Source organism: Pleurotus ostreatus (assembly GCF_014466165.1).
Source record: "Pleurotus ostreatus strain PC9 chromosome Unknown scaffold_7, whole genome shotgun sequence".
Classification (NCBI taxonomy): Eukaryota; Fungi; Basidiomycota; class Agaricomycetes; order Agaricales; family Pleurotaceae; genus Pleurotus; species Pleurotus ostreatus.
In genome coordinates, this window is record NW_023503162.1 from 77104 (window position 1) to 83103 (window position 6000).

Here is a 6000-nt window from a genome sequence, read left to right on the forward strand (position 1 = left end):
CGGTGAACGTTCTGATGAATAACGCAATAGGAAAGGCGATAAAGAATGGAAGGGAATTGCTAGTTAAGAATGGATACAGCTCCGAGGGCGACCCCATCGACGAAAAATGGGTGATCAGGACAATCAGGACGATCGCAGCACATGTGAAGACACCAAAAGCTGCGAGCGAGGGATTGAAGGCGCTGGCGGACGTGGTGGAGGCAATGGCGAAGCAGCGAATGGTCGACGATATCACAGAGATCGTGACGAAGGATATAAGGGAGATAGTAGGGGAGATGCGGACACTGGTTCGACGCGCGGCCGACATGGAACAGCGAACAACGGAAACACTGGCGGAGGTGCAAGACGTTGCAGAGACGGTCAAGGCCGCCAAACGGGACATATCGACCATCACCAACATGCCACCGAAGTCGTACGCAGACGCCGCCAAGAGGGACTCAATACCAGCCAAGGTGGCAGCAGTAGCGGATAGGCAGGAGACCCGATCGCGGCAGGTCATCATACAGAAGGCAGACGGCATTGAACTCAAGGACTACAACCTCACAACACTAAACGAGAAGGAGCTGGTAGAGAAAGCCAATATCGCGCTGGAAGGCATTCAGCTGATCGACGGGTACCCAGAGGGGATGAGGTTCCTGGGGGCGAGGAAGTTGAAAGGCGGCGACGTGCTGCTGATACTCAACTCAGCAGAGGCTCGGAATTGGTTCAGCAAGTCGGACATCGCGAAAGCATTCCTGGCAGGATTTAATGGTACGTCAAAGATGCGGACACCTATGCTAACAGTTGTGGCGGAGTACGTTCCGGTGTCATTTAATCCAACAGAGAAGGGTGCCATCCTTAGCGTCGAGCAAGAGGGCGGCCTGGAGAGGGGGAGTATCAAGTCTGCAGCGTGGATCCGACCTGTCGAGCGCCGTTCGCCAACACAGCAATACGCACATATGAAGATCAAGTTCGAGGACCGCGACCAGGCCAATAAGGCAATACGGGATGGTTTATTCATTGGCGGCAAGGTTATTACAGTACGAAAGGACGTGCAAGAACCGCCGATCTGTTACAGGTGCCATTCCATCGGGGACGGCCACTACGCTAATAACTGCACAGTCGTACAGAAAGACGTGTGCGGGCATTGCGGACAGGAGCACAGGGCGGCGCAGTGCCCACACCCGCACCAAAAATGGTGTGCGAACTGCAGACAGCCAGGACACGGGGCAGGCGATCGGAGCTGCGAAACGCGACAACAGCGCCTGGAGGCATGGCGAAAGGCGAACCCGGAGGCAGGGTACAGGTTTTTCCTGGACAATGAGGACCCCAGGACATGGGAGGAACTGGAGTTCATTGAAGAAGCCTGGGGCCCGACCGGACGAAGGCTGCTGAAGGACGCAAATGAGGGCGAACGGCCAATGGCTGGGCAGAGAGGCTTCGTGCCAGGGGTAAGGCGGACATACCGGGACCACCGAGGCACTTTACGATTCGACATGACCGGGATCCCAACAGCGCCGAGGTCGAGGAGCCGGGCATCTCACACAGCACAGGCGGGGCAGCCCTCCCAAGAGGGCGCAAGCAGCGGCACAAGCACGGCGAACGAAGGAGAAACAGATGCACCCAGGGCTGACCACTCCGCGGATGCCTGAGGACGAATTGACGAAGTTCACGCCCCGGATTTTTCAGCTCAATATGAACAAGTCTCAAACGGGACAAAACCTCATCATCAATTCTATCGCTAACTACAATATCATTTTACTACAGGAACCATGGATAGACCGCGAGGGCTGGTCGAGGGCGATCCGGCGGTTCAATACAATCTACCCCATCACGCGCGATACTCAGAAAGACAGAACCCGAGCGGTAACCTTTCTTTCCACGCAGATAGCTTCTGATCACTATGTACAGCTACCCATCAACTCACCAGATGTGGTTGGTATTGACATCAAATGCAGCCCAGAGACCTGGATTCGGATCATCAATATCTACAACGACTGTACTCATGATGATAGCATGCGGGCCATTGACGAGTTCTTAACGAGCGAGAGACAGAGGGGGAGGGCTGGTATACAGGCGCGAATGATATGGGCGGGTGACTTCAATCGACACCACTGGACATGGGACGAAGAGAGGAACCTACACCTCTTTACCAGACAGAACATCGAAGCAGCAGAACGGCTCATTGAGATGACCGACAGGTATGGGATGGTAATGAAGCTGGCGAAGGGGACCCCGACTCTGCAGGCAACGCGAACCAGGAACTACACGCGAGTCGATAACGTATGGTGCTCAGAAGAACTACAGGGGGCGGTGGTTAAGTGCGATGTTGAACCACGTCGGAGACCAGCGAAGACCGATCACCTCCCAATCGTAACCGAGTTGGATGTCGAACTGGAGAAGCGCGAACTAAGGAATCGAAAGAATTTCCGAGCGGCAGATTGGGGCAAGTTCAGAGAAAAGCTGGAGGAGGCACTAAACGAGGTGGGGAGGCCGACGGAAATCAGGTCGATAGAGGAGTTCGAGCAGAGACGGGTGCAACTGGAAGAGGTCATCCAGGCGGTAATTGAAGACAACGACATCGTGCCGGTATCGCAGCCGACCCCGTTCTGCAAGAGATGGTGGAACGCAGACCTTGCGGAGCAACGAAAGGTGGTCGGGAGACTATCCAGGGCATCTTGCAAGAAACGGCACCAGCCCTGGCACCCAGTTCACGAGGAGTTCCGCAAGGCGAGGAACAAGTTGGCAGACTCGGTTAAGAAGACGAAGCGCAAACACTGGAAGGACTTCCTAGAAGGAGTAGACAACAACACCGTCTTTGTGGCCAGGAGATTCGTCGACGGACCAGGGAGCGACGGCGGCGCAGTCAGAATGCCAGCGCTCAGAGTGAAGGTAGCGAATATGGAGAGGCGACTGACAAGCAACGCAGAGAAGGCAGACACCTTCTACAAGCTGTTCTACCCACCGCCACCACTCAGATCATCAGTACCACCAGACGTGGAATACCCGGAGCCAAAGTGGGCATTCAAGAACATCACGAACCACCAGATTGAGGCCGCCATTTATCGTCTAGCGCCATACAAGGCAACGAAACCTGGAACACCCCCAAACAGTGTATTCACGCACTGCGCGGACTTGCTCACCCCACACTTAGGCCCCCTCTACAGGGCGACATTCACCCTCGAATACTACCCAAAGGCGTGGGCAGAGACGGAGACAGTAGTCATCCAGAAGCCAGGAAAGCCAGACTACACCATACCAGGAGCATGGAGACCGGTAACGTTATCGCATGGGCTAGCCCGAGTACTGAACACTTGCCTTGCAGATGACCTAGTCGCATACGTGGAAAAGCACCAGATCCTACCCCTGAACCACTTTGGAGGACGGCCCGGCCGATCGACCATGGACTCCGTACACCTGCTAACCAAGACAGTGATGGACGCGTGGCGACGAAACGAGGTAGCATCAGCACTCTTCCTGGATGTCAAGGGAGTGTTCCCGAGTGTGGCCATAGATCGTCTAGAACACAATCTGCGGGAGGCAGGCATCCCAGAGGAGTACATCATATGGGTTTTACGCCGATTGGAAGACCGCAGTACGACACTTACGTTCGACGACTTCAGATCAGCACCGTTCAGAGTCATTAACGGCCTGGACCAGGGCGACCCATTATCAGTCATCCTATACATCCTCTACAATGCCGGGATCCTCAAGTCGATTCGGGGAACGAAGGCAGAGCTAGGGCTCCTCTTCATAGATGACGCTGCAATCGTGGTCACAGGTGCAAACTTCCAGGATACGCATGAGCGACTAAGAGAAATCATGATGGGCGATGATGGTATATTCAAGTGGGCGAAGGATCACAACTGCGAGTTCGGTGTCGACAAGTTTCAGCTCTTGGACATGACAAGGAAGCGCGTACAGCATACATTCATGCTTAACCGACGGGTGCCCTTGCCACGCATGAACCTCAAGTTAGGCGAACACACCATCATATCGGCGGAACAGGTGCGCTTTCTTGGCATACTCTTTGACAGAGAACTACGGTGGAATAGACAGGGAGCAGCGGCACTAGCAAAAGGGAGGGAATGGATATCAAGATTCGCCAGGCTGGCCCGACCATCTCAAGGGATTACAGCCAAGTACGCAGGGCAGTTGTACAAGGCGATCGCCCTGCCACGAATCATGTACGGGGCGGAGGTATTCCTAACCCCTCCACGCAGGGCACCCACAGAGCAACAGCGTACCAAGGGCATGAGAGCACAGCGCTTGATTGTGGGGAAGATTGCGGCATCCCAACGGCAGGCGATGCTGATGGTGACAGGCGGCATGCGATCAACAGCCAGCGATGTATTGGAGATCATCACAGGGTATCTGCCATTTCATCTGGTGGTGGAGAGATTCAGATACAAGGCAGCACTGCGGCTGGCAACTCTGCCGCAGACTCACCCACTCTTCAAGCACGTGCAGAGGGCAGCAGTGCGAGACGTGCGACGGCATCGAACACCCTTACACGCACTACTCCATGATTTCCGTATAACACCCAAGACCTTCGAAAAGATCCAGGCTACTCGATGGGACACCAGGTGGCGAGCAAGGGTGCAATGGCACATCGCAAGCGGGAAGGAGCAGGCAGTAGCAGACGAGCGAAACGACCACAGCCGGTTCAGAGTGTATACGGATGGATCGGGGTACGAGGGAGGCATTGGAGCAGCGGCGGTGATATACGAAAACGGGCGACGCAAGGAGGCAGCACGCCTACAGCTGGGTTCGGTCAAGGGATGCACAGTGTACAACGGGGAGTGTGCAGCTCTAGCTATGGGAATGGAGCTGATTCACAGACAGGTCTACGTTGAGAAGGCCACCATATATGTCGACAACCAGGCAGCCATCCGAGCGCTAAGTTCCCGGAGACCAGGCCCAGGCCATTACCTCCTAGATTATTTCCATGAGGTCTTCATCAAAGCGAGGAAGCGACATACGGGGCTGCGACTGACGGTGAGGTGGATACCAGGGCACACAGAGGTAGAGGGGAACGAGTGGGCAGATCGAGAGGCGAAAGAGGCAGCAAAGGGAAGAGGGATTGACCTGACGAGGATACCGAGTGTGCTGAAGGCGAAGGATGCCATAAGGAAGAGCAAATCGGCAGCACTACAGGCCTTTGATGCGAAGCTGAGAAAGAGGGCGGCAAAGGGATGGGAGGCATCACCCAGGTACAGCAGGATGGCGAGGGTAGGGCTGACACGACCGTCGAAACAACTGCGGGATGCGCTAGGAACGATGTCAAGACGGCATGCCAGCATAATCACGCAACTGGTGACAGGACATATCCCCCTCGCGCGATACCTATACAAGATCAAGAAAACAGCATCACCAAGGTGTCAGCGATGTGGCCTATACGACGAAACCCCCACACACTTCCTGGCACAGTGCACGGCGTATCGCGCAGCAAGGGACAGGATGATAGCGAAGATAGGGAGAGCAGCAACACACGCCAACCAACTGCTAGCCAACCCGAAGCACTTCAAAACAATAGCTAAGTATGTCGACGAGACGGGAAGGATCCGATGGAACACACGGGAACAGGGGGAGGGGGAGGACGTGGGGGAAGGGAACGGCAGAGGGCAGGGGGAGTAGGATAGGGAGGCAAGGGCAGCAGACAAGATATATCTCATTTCTTTTCACTTCTTCATACTCTAACATCATATAGTCACCATACTTCATGGCACACCACGAGGGGTGCCTACTATTTGCGGTACTCACCGCCAGGTTGTCACTAAGTGACACCAGGCCGCTGTGCAGATACGGACTTAGGACGAAGTAGGATATATTGTAGATATTGGTACTGTACAGGTGTACCCTCCCACATATGGCGAAGCCACAACGGAGGTTAAACGAGGATTCAAAAAAAAAAAAAAATAAGAATTGGGAGTGGTATTGGTATTGGTAGTTTGGTATTGATAGTGATAGTGGTAGTGGTAGAAGGAGGGGACCCACCGGCACGGCCCGACGTCGCAGGTC